The 18,869-nt window shown below is 48.6% G+C and overlaps 1 protein-coding gene across 3 annotated transcripts in view; it reads right to left on the reverse strand.

Annotated features, from left to right (window-relative positions):
• Positions 1-8,964, reverse strand: part of PSD4 (pleckstrin and Sec7 domain containing 4) — a 35,235-nt gene extending 26,271 nt beyond the window's left edge. The window contains exons 1-2 of one of the 3 annotated variants that reach the window (XM_042981958.1): positions 8,805-8,964; positions 7,679-7,821 (exon numbers count right to left, since the gene is read on the reverse strand). The gene's annotated coding sequence lies outside the window, so the exon portion shown is untranslated. Of the gene's footprint in view, positions 1-7,678; positions 8,698-8,804 lie in introns of those variants that run through there. The other 2 variants (XM_042981957.1, XM_042981960.1) reach the window with 2 other exon arrangements.
• Positions 8,965-18,869: the final 9,905 nt, after the last annotated feature.

Here is an 18,869-nt window from a genome sequence, read left to right on the forward strand (position 1 = left end):
ATTCTGGATGGGGGATCCCTGGGTACAGCCCAGGAGGGCACTGGCTCTGTGGCTGTGTGGCTCGGATGAGGACAGGCGGAGGGAAACGGGTTCCTGGCCCAAGTCCATGCCAGCGGGAGCTTCGATCTGCAACCCCTCCCCATGCCTGGGGATCCCTACCCAGCCCACCGCCCCCATCCCCAGGGCCCAGAGGACGCCGGCCTCCTGACCTGACCACAGCCCTTGGGCACACAGCCTTGCCAGGCAGCCCCTTCCTGCCTCCTTCGAGGTGAGTGACTTCCTGTTTGCCGGCTGAGGAAGCTGCTCGGCACAGGTAGGGAGGTGGCAGCTTACAAGCTGAGCACAGATGAGGGAATGGGGCCCACCTTCCAGGACAGGGGTTCTGGGGATTCCGGCACACAGCCTGCCCTCCTGAGAGGCTGTGAGAGGAGGGGGGCAGCAGGGAAAGGAATGGGCACCTGACTTATGACCGCCCCTCACCAAGGGCCCCCCTGTGCTGACATTCACCAGGCCCTTTACAAGCGGCACCTCCAATCCGTACGAGGCTGGGGTGGGGATGGGGTGTTATTATCCCCATGCTGCAGAACACATGAGGATGCTGTGGGTCTGAGCGGTTACTCTGGCTGGATCTGAACCCAGGACTGCCAAACCCAAGCCAATCCGCTTTCTGCTACACCCCGTTACCATCTGCATACTGCAGGTGTCAAGGCGCTGGGCTTCTCTCCAAGCGAGCAGAGCTACTGAACTCTCCCAATTCAAAGCTTTTAGAAACTCATGAGCTGCTACAGCTCACTCCCATCCTTCCGGGGGGACTGGGGGCGGTGCACCAGCTACTGGGCAGGGTGAGAGCAGAAACCAGGAGCACCTCAGTGGGCTCCTGCGTGCCTGCCTGCGTTACATACTTCTGTCCTTTAGGGAGGCCTGGGAGTAAGCCACACGCTCCTTCTTCCCGTAAAGGCCCTATTCCCTCGGCTCTCCAGCCTCCACAAGCCTGGGGCCTCAGTGAGTGTAGACAGGACACCTGCCTCTCTCGACATTCCTCTGGCAGGTTAGATGGTTATAGCTGCACTGGCCCACATGACTATGGGTCCCCTGGGGATCTGAGCGGAGAGCTGAGGGGCAGAGTGGGGTGAGGGCTTCCCTCCCTAATGCCTGTGGTTCTTGAATGCGAGGGAGACATCTCTTAGAGGCAGGGCAATGAGGAAAGGGAGTCTGGTCCAGCGGTGAACACTACCACCAACCTCCCAACACAGATGTGGGCACCAGTGTTGCCCCTGGTTTCCTGACAAAGGGCAGGAAGTGATGATGACAAGCTTCTACCTCTTGGACTTGGTTGCCCAATCCTGTGGTAAGCACAGAAGCCTTGGGAGGCTGACCCTACATGCACGGACAGCCGCCCAGGCCACCGCTCCCTGGCTCTCTTCTTCCTTGGGACCAAAGTCTGGCCCCGGACTCTGTCTTCCAAGGCTCCTCTCCTCGGCTCCCTTCCAGCTCTGTGCTCGTAGACTGGCACCTTCCTTGCAGCCACTTGTCACGGGTCTGCCCTCCTTAGGTAAGCAGTGAGTGGGATTTCAGCTAGTCACCTCCGTCTCCAAGCCCCCTTGGCACCCAGCAGATACTCACAAACATCTGTTCCGGTACAGGGATAGGCAGTTCTTTCTAACGGCAAAAATGCTCCCAAACTCACCCACGATTGGGAATTGGATAATTGATTATGGTAGAGCCCAGAGCCATATGGTGAACCTCGGCCACCCTTAACCATCTTATGTTTAGAGAGTATTTAATGCAGGGGAAAGATGCCCATGGCATATTATTAAGAAAACCAGTTATATATTCCTGATGATCTCAAGTTTTGAGACCATGTGTATTTAGGCCACAGAATACCAAAACATGGGTTGGCAGCGGCTTTCTGTGCGTGGCAACAGTGCACAGGATTTTAAGCTCTTCACGCTCTTTCTGGCACGCATCTAATTTTTAAAAAATATGTGTTGTGTTTACCATCAGCAAAAATAACAAAGGTACTAGACAATTAAATACACTGAATTAAATAATGATTGAATATTTCTGCACACTTTAAAGACTGGGAGGTTCTTTGCCAACCTCATCCCTCCTTTCCAGGGGAGGCGGGAACTAGGGTACAATGGGGAGGCCCACGATGGTGTCTACGGTATTTGACCCCGCACTGTCACCACACCCTGAGTGGCTGCCAAGTGGGACCTCTCTGCTGTCGCTGTGGGGACCTGCTTGGAATTCCAGAGTTGCTATGAGGATTGTTTAAAGGTGAAGACATCTGAGGTCTGACAGGTGCAAAAAGAAGTCTTCTCAGAGCTCCCCTTACCTGACTGGAAGCAACAACTTCTGGAAAATAAGGGTGCCATAAATTCCTTCTTTTGGGAAAATAAAAACTTTCCCAAATCCCTTCTCTAGGAAAGATTACGGCCCCCGAAGGAGACTGAAAGACCACCCATACCCTAGAGACGGACATTATCACAAACTTTCTCATCCTTCATTTGTTCTAAAAACCCATTTGTCTTTCTAAAGAAACCTATCTGTTCTTCCCATAGAAGCCTTTTTCTCCTTGCCTCCCTCTCCCTAAGTTAGGTGTGTAAGCTTTTAACCACTTAACAAGCCCCCTACTTCTTTGGTTGGCTTTCCTGGGCATGGCAATCAGCCTCTGTATACTGTTTTGTTTTAGAAAGTATTTCTAGAGAGAGAGGATCCCAAGCAGGCTCCACGCTGTCAGCACAGAGCCCAACATGGGGCTCAGTCCATGAACCGTGAGATCATGACCTGAGCCAAAATCAAGAGTCTGAGGCTTAACTGACTGAGCCACCCAGGCGCCCCAACCTCTTTCTACTGTTAATCTGTCTTTTGTCAGTTTAATTTGCCTGTCTCAGCGGCCTGAATCTAAGCCGCTAGAGGAAAAGTTTTTTTCCCCTCTCCTACAGGGCAAAGATTACCTACCTCCTCCATGACTCCGTGAATCTAAGGCTGGGCTCGCTTAAGTAGGTGTGTGGCACGCATAATGAACATTTTTAATAAATTTTATTTGAATACGCATTTAAAAAATATAACTGATGCAACAGACATATGATTGCATAAGATATTATTTCTTAGGACCCCATGGAAGCAAATAATGCCTACTTTATTTTCAAATTGTGTGTAGTCAAGGAAAAATATTAAAACAGTGAAGGTGGAAAACTCTTCTGTCAAAAATCATGACAAGATCACAAAAGAGTAGACGCTGTGTACCGCTGACTCTAACTTCTCAAGCATTTCTGTTGGAGAAAGAACTGGGAGTCTTCCTTATAACGCTAATTAGCCTTGATCAGTCATTAACTGCTGAATAGAAATTTAGGCTTACAATTAGCAGGAGCGCAAGGCTCTGGTGTTACACAAAACAGAGAACGGGCATGCTCTGACATCGTGAAGGAGGGTGAGAAAACTTAGAGCAAGGCATTCCCCGGGGCCACTGAAAGGTCCCGGATTTCCCCGGGGGTGCCCAGATTTAGCCCTGCCCATAGCAGCAAAGCCCTGGGCTTCTTGGTGCTCTTTTCGGTGCTAGCAGGGACCTTTCCATGCTCTATGCACACTTGCCTGCAGGGACAGAGGGGCAGCCTGGCATGGCAGCTTCACGTGGGAACAGCACCAGGGCCTCAGGGCTCATCCCTGGGAAGAGAGAGCCCACAGACCCGCGCCGCCTGAGGCCGTCTCCCTCCTGTCTGCCTCTGTGTGTCTATGCCTCCTCCAAGGCTGCACCGGGAGACATCGGGGAGGTAGGGCCTCCTACCTCACCCAGGTTCCCATGCTGAGAGAAGGCCTTCCTAAAGTCGTGGAGTCAGCAAAGGGAGAGTTCGAGAGTGCACCCAGCCTCTTAGTCTGGCTCAGCCTGTCCATCCACTTCTCCCAGAGTGCCTGCCCCAGGCTCTGCTCTGCCCGGGCCTCTCTTGCCCAGGGTGACCTCACTCACTGAAGCCCAGAGTCCTAACTGACAGCAGGAATCCTCTACTGGATGAGCAGGGCTTCGATTTAGTGGCAGGCCCAACAGTGCGTCCATGTGCCCGTGAATATGCCTTCCCATCTCTGTGCCCACGCCTGCCCCTCCTGGGTCCTGTCTGTGGCATCACATCCACCTGGTTTCTCAGGTTAACGGCCCTGACACCAGCCCAGACCCTTCCTGACCCCGGTACCCAGTTCTGCTGCTTCTCCCTCTCCAGCAGGTGCCACTTCTCCCCACTCGGCCACCAGGAGAACCGCAGGGGCCCCCTGCCCCTCAGGTTCTTGTGTACAAAAGGCCCCCGTCCTCCAGATCACTCCTGCCTTTGAAAATACTTCCTGCTGACCTACGCCCATGGTGCCATCGGGGAAGGTCCAACACCGGCATTTGAGACCCCCAGCCTCTCCCTGGGCCACACATCCACAGCCTGAAGCGCCACCTGAATGTTCTGCCTGAATGTTCCTGGTACTTCTGTGCACCGCAGTGCCCTCACGCTGTGTTCTTGGTCATCTCTGTTCCCTTCCCCACTCTCCTTTCCATCTCTCAAATCTTCCTCCTCCCCTGAGGCTATCCCCATAATAGCATTTCTCCAATCTCTGTGGACCAAGCCACTAAGAATTAACTGTTAGGCGGTGCCTGGGTGGCCCAGTCAGTTGAGTGTCCGACTCCATTTTGGCTGGGGTCATGAACCCAGGGTCGTGAGATCAAGACCCGAGTCGGGCTCCACGCTCAGCTTGGGATTTTCTCTGTCCCTCTGACCTTCTCCCCTGCTTATGCTCGCTCTCGCTCTCTCTCTCTCTCTCTCTCTCTCTCTCAAATCAACAAAAATAAATAAATAAAATATGAAAGAATCATCTATTAGGAAAATTCAATAATCCCAGCCAGGGAACACAGCCCAGTAATCAGGGCAATGAACCGAGGTTCACAGCAGTCAGATCAATCTTTTTTTTTTTTTTTAATTTTTTTTTAATGTTTATTTACTTTTGAGACAGAGAGAGACAGAGCATGAACGGGGGAGGGTCAGAGAGAGAGGGAGACACAGAATCTGAAACAGGCTCCAGGCTCTGAGCTGTCAGCACAGAGCCCAACGCGGGGCTCGAACTCACGGACCGCGAGATCATGACCTGAGCCGAAGTTGGAGGCTTAACTGACTGAGCCACCCAGGCGCCCCCAGATCAATCTTTTTAAAAAACAGCGTCAGGTTTCAAAAGTAAGAAGATCATGATTTGTAGCACAATACAATTTATGTGGTTTAAAATACATGCATATATAAATCAACGTCATATATTTCCCTAGAATACATCCAGATCCCGGGATAAACGTACCATACATCTATCAGAATGGCCGCTGTTTACAAGCAGGGTAGGTAGGGGAAGACAGTGAGGGGCAGTCGGTGGGACTAGACAGGATCCATGAAGAAGAAATCGTAAGACCCCTTCTAATGCAATCAAAACAACAACAGAAGGACGAAAATCCAATTTAAACCATAGGCCAAGGACGTGAACAGTTCACAGAGACAAACAGCGAAAAACAGATGAGACTCCTAACACCACTCGCTATGCATACTTATTAAAACTACAACGTGATGCCAGTTTTGTTGTTTTTTTTTTACTCTGTCACATTGGCAAGAACAGCGAGATGATAACACACCAAGCTGGCAGAGCGGCGGGAAAAACAAGCTGTCTCGGAAGCCCCCAGTCATACTGTGTGTGTCTCTGCAAAGCAGGCTGGCACCATCAACAGAAATCTAAACTACGCATGGCTTTCAAACCAGTCATTCTGTGCTCATGACTTTATCCTATCGTCACAGAAGTGAGCCGGTATGTAGGAACATGTACGCTTCACACATTATTGTCTGGCATGGCAAGCAAAGAAACAAAAATGAGAACAACCTAGAAGCCATAGAGGACTGGCTAGATGAATATGGCACATCCATTCAGTGAGACGTTACACATTTATTTAAAAAGCGTGAAGTACATCCCTGCGTCCTGAATCAGAACAAGTATCTTAAAAGAGAGAAAGCGCAGAACCGAGTATTAGTACTATTTGCATAAAAAAAGAGAAGTTACACATACTTGTATGCTCCTTTACAAACAGAATGTATCTCTCTGGAAGTAGTCTCAAGAGACTGCCTCTGAAGAGGAAAATAGAGGATCAGAGCACAGGAGGGGGAGGGAGATTTTTCACTGTGCACCTTAAGCGCTGTTTGAATTAACATTTATAAAAAGTTTTAACACATGCAAGTTGTGCCTTTAAATATACTTTCTAAAAGAACTGTAACCCTTGTAAATATTATCTTAAAAATAAAAGATGGGACACCTGGGTGGCTCAGTCGGTTAAGCGCCCGACTTCCACTCAGGTCATGATCTCGAAGTTCCTGAGTTGGGGCACCGCGTGGGGCTCTGTGCTGACAGCTCAGAGCCTGGAGCCTGCTTCAGATTCTGTGTCTCCTCTCTCTGCCCCTCCCATGCTCATGCTCATGCTCTGTCTCTGTCTCTCAATAATAAATAAACATTAAAAAATATTATAAATAAATGTCACTGATTATATACTGTTTTCCTTTTAAACCTATTGAGATCACCTAATTAAAGAATGAAAGATTACTGGAATCTTCCTAGAAGGCAAGTCTTTTCTCCCTATATCCAGTTTCCAGAGTCTTTACTGATTTGAAAAACTTGGGATCTGCCTCCCACTTTAGCTCTCTTAGTGTGGGCCCGTGATGATTTTTTTTCAGACAGATATTGGGCGTAAGAACAGCCAGCAATGCCTCTCCCGCCAAAAGACACACTCTCCATGTCTGGGGATCACCTGTTCTGCTCAGTGTAAACCACCAGGCTTGACCCTGGGTTTGCTGGGGAGCCTATGAATCTTCCTGCCACAGCAGCCAGGAGGCATCATCTCCTTCCTGGATGCCTCTGCTCATCAGGCCGAGCCCCCATTTCAGAGAGCCTCTGGAATGCCTGCTGGCCTTCCAGAGCCACACTGGCCTCCTACCCGCTCCTCCAGCATGGTCAGTATGCCCAGCATGTTCAAGCCTTACTTATGCCTCAGGGCCTTTGCACTCGCTCTTCCCTCTGCCTGCAATGTTCTTCCCTCAGCCCCATAACTATGTCTTATCTACAGGCAGGTCTCCACTCCAATTTCATCTTCTCTGTACAGCTTGTCCTGACCACTCTGTTGAACACAACAGCCCCATCATCTTCTTCAACCCCTTAAGTTGCTCTGCTTCTCTTCGTAGCGTTTCTCTGACAAGACACTCAGATCACTGTTATTGTGGTTTACTGTCCATTTCTCCCCACCAGAAAATAAGCTCTGTGATAAGAAAGACTGTATTGTTCACTGATGTAGCCTTAACACCTGGAATAGTGCCTGGAACATATTGTAAGGAATTGTTGAATGAACAGATGAGCGAGCCAGCCAACAGAGCACGTGTTCTAGGGAAGCTCAGATATAAGCCATCCCCTCCCCAGCAAGTATACTCTGAGGGCTCCAGAGAGGAGCTACTCACTACCCATCCGCCGCTCACTGACCCCCTCATAGGCAGCTCACAAGTCCCTGCTCATGGAAACGGAGGACATCCTATCCTGAGCCCCCAGAGTTTGAGGGCCTGAAAACGGTACCACCCTCCCACGACATTCAGAAAGCTAGTTCCTTGTCTAGCTAGCGGCCAATTGCTCTTACCTGTCTCACCACCATGCTCATCAACCAGCCGGGTTCTTTCGTTTTACAGTATTTATCAGTCTCTGAAATAACGTGATTCACCTGCTCCTCTCTCCTACAACTCCTATTTCCATTGCCTGATTGGTAGTGGGCACTCTAAATATCTGTGGAATGAATGAATGAATCTGTTGAATGAATGAATGACTCTTCTTCATAGGCCCCACATAGAGAATATACAAGGTCTGAAAGAAAAGAATGAATCACTCAGCCCTATCCGCCCGTCTAACCTTGACCTTGGTGTATTTCTTATGCAGAGGGGCTCATAGACATTCAATTAGTTGCTAATTACATTCAATCAGCTCTGGGCTGGGGAAAGGGCTGGGCTAATGCGGTTCAAGGGCAGGTGGAGCCCCAAGTTGCCCAGGTCCTCACTTTGATGCCGGCCTCCTGACCTAGACATGCAGGCCACAGACACAGGGGTCTGGGTGAGCGCATTGACCAGAGCAGCAAAATCCATCTTGCAGCATGGAAAAAACCAGCAAAGAACTCCCAATCCTGGCTCCCTCGTCCTGCCAAAAGGACAAGCCAGACTAAATTCTAGACCAGAAAGGAACCGAGCGGGGATGTGAGTTTGTCAGCTGAGCAGACACTGTTTACCTTTCCAGAAATCTCTGATGTTTTCTGGCCAGACACCCAGAAGGGCAAGGAGAGGGGCCGGCATCCAAGGGGGCAGGGAGGAGGTCTGAGGTCACTGGAGGCACAGGGCAATAGAAATTAGCAGGAAAGCCCTCGTGTCACCCAGTTTTAATACTGGAGCCGAGATCCATGCAGCCCCTCTGGAGGAGCCTGTGGAGCCACCGCAGGGCAGGCCCGGGCAGACTGTCCCAGTGGGGCACAGTCGCCACTGTGTGCCATCCCTGTCACCAGATCAGGTTGGATTCTGAGAGCCCGCCCCCCCACTCCGCGCTCACTGTCCACCCTCCTGCGGCCTGTTCCCGCTCTTCCGGTCCGCAGACCCCCGGTGACCTCAGCGCAAGTCCCCACAGCCCCGCGCAGGTGCTCCCCGGCTCGGCGCCCCGTGTCCCGCACACTGACGCTGTCGAGGGCGGCGGGGCCGCCCCCGCCCGGCCTCCCCACGTGCCCTTACCCACTTCCCGCCGGGCTCCTGCTCCGGCCTCTCCCGCCGGCCCGGCTGCCCCATGGCCCGGCGCCCAGGCGCGGGCCGGGACCGCGAGGGCTGCGGGCGGTGACTGCGCGGGGCCGGGCGCGTCCAGCTCGGGCGCTCGCGGGAGGGACTGGGTTTCCGGGAGGGAGGGCGGCGGCGCGGGCAGGGAGGGGCGGGCTGGGGGCGAAGCCGTCCGACTGGTCTGACGGCGGCGGCGCGGGCTACGCCGCCCGCCTGCGCTCTCCCGGGCTGAGCTGCCCGCGGCGGAGCCCTCCGCTCGGTCTCTGGGCCCAGAAACCGGAAACTGAGGCCAGACCCAGATGTGCGCACGCCTCGAGCTGGGCGCTGCTCTGAATTCCTGCAAACTCACTGCTTGTGTGTATTTCACAGGGGCAGGAAAAAACGGTCTGAGTGGAGTCCAGAATTTCAGCTGTGACTGTCCACTTACAGAGAACTTCTGCTCGCTGGTTTGGGAATTGGTGGCATGATGGCAAATAGTTGTGTTTTGAAACGAGCATATTTTAGCAAACACATCCTCAGACATAAGTTGACATTGGCAAGAAGCTTCTATTTTCCAGGATCCCAGTTCATGGCACGATCTAGTTTCTATTTCTGTAGCTATTAAGGCACCATATGTGAAAGTCTGAGTTAAGTGATTCTATTCTTCCAAAATAGCCTGTGATATCTTAACTCTGGCGACCTGGAGAAACTGCCTCTTTATCTGATGCTGCCTAAAATGGAGCTGACCACGTTCTCCACGAGGAACAACAGCTAATGTATACTGTGTTAACTAGAGAGCAGTAGCTCTCTACCTGTCTTAACACATGTAATCCTTGCAACTCCCCTATGAGGTAGGAAACTTTTCACTTAATGAGGAAACTGAGGTTAAGTAACCTGCCCAAGTCAGAAGGACCCAGGGTCCATGCTCTACATTACCATGCAATGCTGATGCTTTGGTGCTTTTTAGAGGGGGCCTGATGCCAGGTCAGCAATCCTACAACTTATTAATTCTTTTGTTCACTCTACAAACTTTCACCGCATACCTGCTGCGTGTATGTCAGGCATTGACAAGGCACTCTGGGCTAGAAGGATGAAGACTGACCATATAGACTGGGTATAAAACAATCACTAAATTTCATTAGGTCGACCCATATAGATGGTATCTTCTCGATCGCAATGGAATTAATTTACAAATCGACAGCAGTATTTTATCTAGAAAATGCCACGTCAAGCAAGACACCTCCAAACAACTCATGGGTCAAAGAAGACATCACAGGGAAAATTAGGAAACACTTCAAACCAAAATGGCATAAAGACAGACAAACAGATTAATGTAGCAGAATTAGACTGTCTAAATAGAGATCCACACATATATGATCAATTGGCACCTCCGGACAAAGGCATCCAGGTAATTCAATGGAGAAAGAAAAGTCTTTCCACAAATTGTTCTGGGACATCTAGAAATCCCTAAGATAAAAAATGAACCTTGGGACTTGTATCTAGAGTAAACAATAACAAAAAGACAACCCAACTAAAAAATGGGCAAAGGGTCTGAATAAACATTTTTCCAAAGAAAGATACACAAATGGCTAATAAGCATACAAAAAAAAGATGTTCAACATCATTAGCCATCAGAGAAATGCAAATCAAAACCACCATGAGAGACTACTTCACACATTAGGTTGACTATAATAAAAAAGACAGGTATGGAAACCGATTTGACAATAAATTTCACATATTGAAAAAAAAAAGGTAATCTCTCTGTTGGTGAGACTGTAGACAAACTAGAACCCTTATATACTGCTTGTGGGATTATAAAATGATCTAGCAGCTTTGGAAAACAGTTGGGCAGTCCCTCAAAGGTTAGAACTAGAAATACCATATTACCTAGCAATTACGCTTTTTGGTTTATACCCAAGAAAAGTGAAAATATATCCCCATACAAAAATTTGTACAGGAATGTTTATAGCAACATTATTCATAGTCGCCAAAAGTAGAACAACCCACATGTCAATCAACTGATGAACGAATAAACCAAATGCAGTATATACATACAGTGGAATATCAGTCAGCCCATCAGATATGTGATACGACAATATGGATTAATTTCAGAAGCATTTTGCTAAGTGAAAGAACTCTGTCACAAAAGACCACACGTTGCATGATGCCATTCATATAAAATGTTCAGAATAGGCAAATCCATAGATTTTTGGTTGCCTAGGACTAGGGAAAAGGGGAAACGGTAAGTCACTGGTAAAAATATGGGGTTTGTGTCTGGGGTACAGAAAAGGATGAAAATCATTGTGGTGATAGTTGCACAGTGCTACACAAATGCTTATATGAGAGTTCTCCGGAGAAGTAGAGCCAACAGGGTATAGAGAGAGACTTACGTGAAACAGGAGGTTTATCATAGGAATTGGCTCCTGATCCTCCATCTATAGGCTGGAGAACCAGGAACACGGTTGGTGTAAGTCCCAGTCTGAGTCCAAAGGCCAGGGGAGCTGATATGTAAGGGCAGGAGAAGAAGACGGATATCCCAGGCCAAGCAAAGAGAGCAAATTCACCCCTCCTCTGCCATTATGGTTTTTTTCAATGGATTGGATGATGTCCACCAGCATTGGTGAGGGCGATCTTCTTTACTTAGTCTACCGATTTAATGCTAACATCTTCCAGAAACTCCCTGACAGACACACCCCAAAATAATGTTTTACCAGCTACCTGGGCATCTCTTAGCTCTGCCAACACATAAAGTTAACCATCCCAGTGCTAAAAACCATTGGATTGTACGCTTTAAAGGTTGAATTGTATGCCATGTGAATGATGATATCTCAAAGCTATCACAAAAGAAAAAAAAAAAGAACCTTGTGCCTCAGTTCTCGTCACACATAAAAATGAACTCAAAATAGATCATAGACCTAACTATAAAAGCTGGAACTATAAAATATCTAGAAGAAAATAAGGAGATAATTCTTGCAGCTTTGTAAGGGGATTGCCAAGATTTCTTATAATAATAATTGGACTTAAATCTTTTTCAATTCTGTTCATCAAAATACCCTGTTAGGAAAATGAACAAGTAAATTCCAGATTGGGAGAAAATATCTGACGAAAGAATTGTATCCAGGTTAAATCAAGTGCCACAAATCAGCAATAAAAAGACACATCACTCAATTAAAATAAAGGCCAATAGATTTGAACAGACACTTTACACTGAAAGATAAGCAAATGGCCAAAAAAGCACATGAAATGATGCTCCATATCATTCGTGCTGAATAAAGCTACAATGAGATACCACATCACCCACCCCCAAAAAGAATGGCTAAAATTCGAATACTGATAATACCAATTATTGGCAAGGAAGTTAAACAACTGTCACTTTGCTGATGTAGAAAAAAGGCGCAACTTTTTCGGAAAGCAGTTTGGCCACTTCTTATAAAACGAAACACACATCTGCCATTGACCTGAGACATGCCACTCCTAGCAGTTTACTAAGAGAATGAAAAATAAATGTCAGTGAGAAGACTTATCCAAAAGGATACTCACAACTGCTTCATTTATCAAATACAAAAACTGGAAACAACCCCAAAGGCCATGACTGAACAGTTGCGAACTATTCCTAAGTTGGAATAGGGCTCAGCAAATAGAAAGAAGTGATCTGATTGCCCACAACACGTGGATGAATCTCAAAAGCATTGCGTTGAGTGAGAAACCGTGGTTGCAAAGCAGCGAGCGATTTTGTCATGAGAAAAAAAAAATGAATGCTTGGAAAGGCATTGGGGGCAGATGGATCCTTCGCTCTGGGTGAAGAATGGCATCATTGGATTTTGCATTTGCAAAGCAGAAACCATCCTCCGAAGAGGAGGCTCTCTGGGCAGTGTGAGGAGGAGAGGCAGGACGGCGTCTCTGCACATGGCTTCCGTAGGTTTCCTTCCCAAATCAGGATCAGACTTTGGGAAACTGGCTGCCGCTTCTTGGGAATGTGTGTCTCATCGGATCAAATGATCACAGACCAGGTTTTTCACTGGGAACGGAAGGGCCACTGAGCGCTTTTTGGGGAGACAAGTGCCATCTAGTGGTACAAGAGCTGGAGAAATAGATGTCCTTTCTCTGTCTCAGAACCCACTTGGGCACCATGGGAACTGGAGGCTCTGGGATTATCTAGAGAGATGGCCGTTGGTGTAGACATTGATGAATAGGGTGAGGAGGGAAGTAAGTGGTGACCAAATGAGTGAGGGCCCCTTACTGGGTCACTCCAGAAGTCCTGGGGTGGGGGTGGGGTGGCTTCACGTCATGGGGCAGTGAGGGGCTCAAGGGAAAGCTGGAATGGGATCCAGACCCGCAGATGGTGGGATTTGCTTCGTTTCTGTAGCATAGAGACATCTGGAGACACTTGGGTTATAACATCACTAAAATGGTTTTCTACAGAGAGCTTTTATATGGAGTACGTTTACGTATGTTATTTAATCGTCAAAACGGCTCTGGGAAGTATGATCTTGCTTTTCCAAATGAATAAAATGATCTTCAAGAAGTGTAAGTAGCTTGTTCAGAATCCTCCGGCTATTCAATGGTGGAGCTGGACCTTATCCCCGAGCCTTCTGGCTTCAAATCAGGGATTTCTATCGATACGCCACCTTCTCTACCAGCAAAGGGCCCACCTGGACACCAGCCCTCTGTGCCGCTGGCTCCCCTCCCCTCTGCTGATGGCAGTACACGTCCTCCTGACCACCTCAGAGAGGGCTAAACACAAGGACTTTCACCAGGTGGTTTGTTCTGGTCTGAAAGTTTGGAAGCCCTGGCTCAAGAATTTGATGTGAAACACAGCCATCAATCGAAAGTTCTGGCCCTCCTGGAGCACATGGGCCCTGTGCTTAGCAGAGCTCTTTGGGATGTGTTTGGAAATGCATAGGTGAGCTCTGGACCTACCTGGGGTGGAGGGAGGTCAGGAGATATAAGCTCCTTTACAGAGACAGCAACAGCAAGGTGTGCACTGGGAGCCAGCAGCTAGAGTGGTGGGGAATGGTCTTTAGGGAAAGAGAAGGGCCGAGAACAAGGCGCTAGACTGGACCTTGGGATCCTGCACTATGGGGGAAGCCAGCGGATGTTTAGGACGATGGCGTCTCCTAGTCAGTTCTCATTGTGGCTCACGCTGTCTCTGCTGGGACCCTTGTTTCACGATTCAAGCCTTTCTTTTTCTTCCCAGATGATTCTGTCACATCTCTGAGATTTTCGTGGCTCTCACAATAAGGACATAGAGATGCCCAAGTGGTATCCATGGGCCCCCATAGCTACCCCAGGAAAAGGCGTTGTTGTTTCACAACACTGCCCACAAGAAAGGAGACAAGGACTGGAATACAAATTTTAACCATGTAAAAATACTACCAATTATGCATATATTTGAACTGGTTTTTAGTCCTGGCCAAGCTTGTGAGGGAGCACTCTGGGTATTGTCTCCAGCACCAGGAACTGACATAGAGTAGATGCTGCTGAAGACTATTGAATTAATAATCGCGCACTGATGTGGGGAAATGTCCCTGCCTTAATGAAACTTAAAATGTAGTAGGGCAATAGATTAAATAAGCAAACAAGCAAAATATGGATCATGTCAGAGGCAATCATTGCCAGAAAGAAAAATAAAACAAGGTACAGAGATAGCAAGTAAGGGAGATACATGTGGCTTTGGGGGGTAGAATTCTACTTGAGATGGGCGGGGGGCAGGCAGAAAAGACCTGATAAGGTGCCGTTTGTACAGAGGCCTCAGGGAAGAAGAGGAAACACGCCGGGTAGAGTAGTCTAAGAAGAGGAAAGATAAATGGGAAGTGCCTATGAAATTAACACACTTCGGAATATGTTTGCAAAGCATTTTCATCAGTTTCAGGTGAGTGGCTTAAGTGTTCTGGAGGTCACAAAATGCTGAGTCCCCGCCTTCAGGCGTTCAGGGGAGGGTTAAAACATGCACACTTGGAAAGGCCTCATCGGTCCTATGCAGACCAGGGGTCTAAGCCCCAGTCTCTTGCGGAGGTTTCAAGAGAGTGGGTTACTGAGGGTTACACATAGGTTACACGTGGTCCTCCGTGGCTTCACGGAAAATGTTGCCCAGGAACCTGGATATGAAGGTTGACTAGGAATCCGGTGGTGTTGAGGAAGAGAGTGTGTGCCCCAAAATGGGACATGGGGTGCTGACAGGGTAAGCTTCAGAGTTTCCAAGGTCTGTTCATGCCTTAGGACACAGACTGTGGTCCTTTCCGTGACCGGCCAGGCCAGGCAGGATCTAGCCCCTGCCTACTTCCCCCCATCCCTGGGCTTCAGCCACAGGCCTTCAGTGAAAGGAAAGAAAACTTCCATGACTAATAAAGAATGGTGCCAAGGAGAAAAAAGAAGATGCCAGAGTGACTCCATCAAGACCCAAGGAAGAGGGTGCCTTGACTCTGAGAACAAGACATTCTCATCCCTTGGCAGGGAGACCCTCCGAGTGAAGGTAGAAGAACAGGTGCCACAGTTTAAGGTCACTGACCACTAAGATCAGTGACCTCTGCTGCTACCCCGGGTCCTCTGACTCTGGGTCAGCTTTCCCTGGGGAGAGGATGAAGGCAGGGCTGTTCCCTCTAGGGATCTGGATCCGTTCCTCACCGGCTTTTTTTGCTTATCTGTCTTTTGTTAGCTCCATTAGCCCCTTTCCGGCACAAAAAGAGTGTCAACGGGGGTCCTGTGTTGAGTTCTGGTGGGCTGGGTGGGTATCCTCCCCCCCAGTGGGGCAGGGGCATGGTGGTTAATTCTACATGTCAATCGATCATCCGATCATCCGGCCACCAGGCCCTCAGCTGGAAACAGAACCACAGGATGTGGATTTTCAAGCAGATACAAGAGGACCTTTAGAATTTCCTGAGTCTCACCCTTTGGAAAAACAGACATTTGTTGGATACTTATCAGGGTTCAGGCCCTCCACGTACTCTATGCGGCAAATAGTTCAAATTAGGACTGACCTACAGCTTGTTTGATAGATTGAATGAGAATATACTTCCCTTGGCATGAAAACCCAGCTATTTCTTAGAGAGTTTTTGAGGAGTGGACCTTCACCAGCCTGAGCACATGAACTGAACTATTTATCATCTCGAGGTTCTTTCCAGAGTGGAGATGGCAGGCAGGCATGTAGGATTATCTTCAGTAAAATGCTGACCTCTGGTGGACATTTTTTTTTAACTCTTCCTTGGGTTGTTTTTTTATTTGGGGTTTTTGTTGTTGATGTTGTTTTAACCCCCACATACTTTATTGAACAGAAGACCCAGAGGCAAAACATTCTTTTGCAAGTTGAACGTCCCTCTAGTTAGGCTCCCTCAGGTTTGCAGATAGCACACGTATTTCACCATCTCCGAACTTTTTTGAGAGTTGGGTTCAATATCAAGCATGTTAAGATTTGCCACTATGATTAGGGATTTCATTTGTATGAAGAGAAAACACAAAATTATTTGGTTTCCCCAAGATCTCAAGAATTTTACCTCAATTTAACATCTCCTATTATGGCATAATTTATGCCAAAAAAAAAAAAATGAAGTTTGAAGACGATCATAACCGGACTGAGAAGATAGAAAACCTTCTACCTTCAACTCAAAATATAGTCAAAATAGGGGCACTTGGGTGGTTCAGTCGGTTGAGCGTCCCAACTCTTGATTTCGACTCAGGTCGTGATCCCAGGGTTGTGGGATCAAGCCCCACGTCAGGCTCTGTGCTGTGCATGGAACCCGCTTAGGATTCTCTCGCTCTCCCTCTGCCTGTCTCCCTGGTTCCCTCTCTCTCTCTCTGAAATAAAATATATATATATATATATATATATATATATATATAGTCAAAATACAGTGCTGACTTGGTAAAGAGCCTTTCTCTGAAGTTAAGGACCATTTCTCCTTTGCATTTATAGATGCCACTAGGCAGGGTCCCTTCTGAGCCGCTGGGAAGACTTGAACTCAGGAGCCCTCTGGTCCAGGGGGTCTTGACCTGGGCGTGCCCCGACCACCCCCAAAACAGTCACTGGAGGTGGGGTTGGGCATTGCCATCATTTTTTTGGTAAGGCTCCACAGGTGAGCCTAATGAGAACCACAGACTTAGTCTAATCCCCTCCACTTATAAGTGAGAACACTGAGGCCCAGAGAGGAGACGGCACATGGCCAAGGTCACCCAGCCGGTTAGTAGGGAGATTCTGGCTAGACTCTGAAGGCCTTAAAGACTGGAGGCCTGTATATTCAGTTTCGAATTTTCGAATTAGCTGTTCTGCTCTGCTGCGGCCCTACAGGCCAGTCAGGCCTCAACGTGAAAAGGTCCCCTTCCTCTCAGATGCTTGTTCATCTTTCCTCCCTGTGCTCTGTACTCCACCCCCCCCCCCCGCCACCCCGAACCCCCCACCTCCCAGCCACCGGGACTGCCTCCTACTTGCACAAAACTGTCACTTAACAGGCTGCCCAGGCCGGCCTTTCCTGAGCCACGTCCCAGACCCTGTGTCACGTAAATGAGCCAACGGTGGCCTCTGCTCACTGGCCCCCAGGTAGTTGATTTCTTCACAGTAGCTGAGACCTATTAGCTTAAAAGCCCACCTGAGGCCCAACTCAAATGTTTCCACAACTAAGTGTTTTAAACATCACCCAAATAAGCACGTTTTTAGCCAGTGAGAGCCTGCCTGCTTTGCATACCCCACAAAACTGTTCCCAACATCTGCTAACCATGGATAAGCCCCAGGCCGTAAAGACCCCAAGCTGCTGATGTGCTTTGGAGCTCTCTGACCCAGAAGTTCCCCGCTGTGCTGCCGAGTGACATCACCCAGCCACATGCGTCCCCTCTCCCCCAAGTCCCCATGCCTGCCTCTCTTCCTAAGTAGCAACTTACTACTGACTAGTCTTTGGGCAGACTTCTCTGGAAGCACACCCGTCATAGAGTGGCTCAGTAAAAGCCCGTGTGTGCTGCCACCTTGTGGTCATTTCTTTCTCCGTGATGAGCTCCCAAATCCCTGGAACCCGCAACACCCTGGTCTTTTCCCTTTCTCTAGGCCTCTTTCAAAACTTCCCTGGCCTAAGTTCCCTGTCTTCCCAAATTTTCGGAGCCGTGTAATACATTAATTCCAATGGATATATCAATGGCCAACTCGTTTATTCATCCACTATTTACTGGGCACCCACTACATTCCAAGTGTTGATCTAGGTACTTAGGATACATCATCGAACAAAACAGATGAAAATCCCTGCATGGGTGGAGCCGATGTTCTAGCAGGATGGAAAGGGCTTAAGGCTTTTCCTCCCTTAAAGAACACTTGAAGCCGGAGTAAGGAGATCTTAAGAGGGGAGTTTTTGGTGTCATCAGTGAGCGAGTGGGAGAGATGTTGAGGACATGGGTTGGGTTTATAATTATGAGAGTCAGTTTAACAGATATGCCTGAGTTTATATACCGCATAACTGCTACGCTTTGAGGCTGATTTTTTTAAAGTTTATTTATTTTGAGAGAGTATGTGGGAAGGAGGGGCAGAGAGAGAGGGAGAGAGAGACTCCAAAGCAGTCTCTTCCGCTGTCAGCACAGAGCCCAGCTCGAGGCTTGATCTCGTGAACCGTGAGACCATGACCTGAGCCAAAATCAAGAGTCGGATGCTTAACTGACTGAGCCACCCAGGCGCCCTGAAGCAGAACTTCTTAAACTTTAACCTGCATTGACTTACCTGGAGACCTGCTGAAGAAGAAGATCTTACGTCAGTAAGTCTGGCAAGAGGCCTGGGACTCTGCATTTTAACTCCCAAATGCTGCTGCTGCTGATCTGTATACCACACTTAGAGCAACAAGGCTTTAGAGAAGATTCCCTTGAGCACTGACTCTTGGCGGAATAATGGTAAGCACACCACCATGGTAATAGTGCAAAGACTGAATGAGAGAAGTCAGCCCTGCGCATTAGCAGTTACCTGCATTTAGAGATGAGGAAACTGAGGCTTCAAGACACTAACAAACCTGCGCATGAGCACCTGTTGCCGACAGGAGAGCCAGGAAATACCAGAGATCAGGGCCTGACCCCCCCCTCCCTCCC

Source organism: Panthera tigris, chromosome A3 (genome assembly GCF_018350195.1).
Source record: "Panthera tigris isolate Pti1 chromosome A3, P.tigris_Pti1_mat1.1, whole genome shotgun sequence".
Classification (NCBI taxonomy): Eukaryota; Metazoa; Chordata; class Mammalia; order Carnivora; family Felidae; genus Panthera; species Panthera tigris.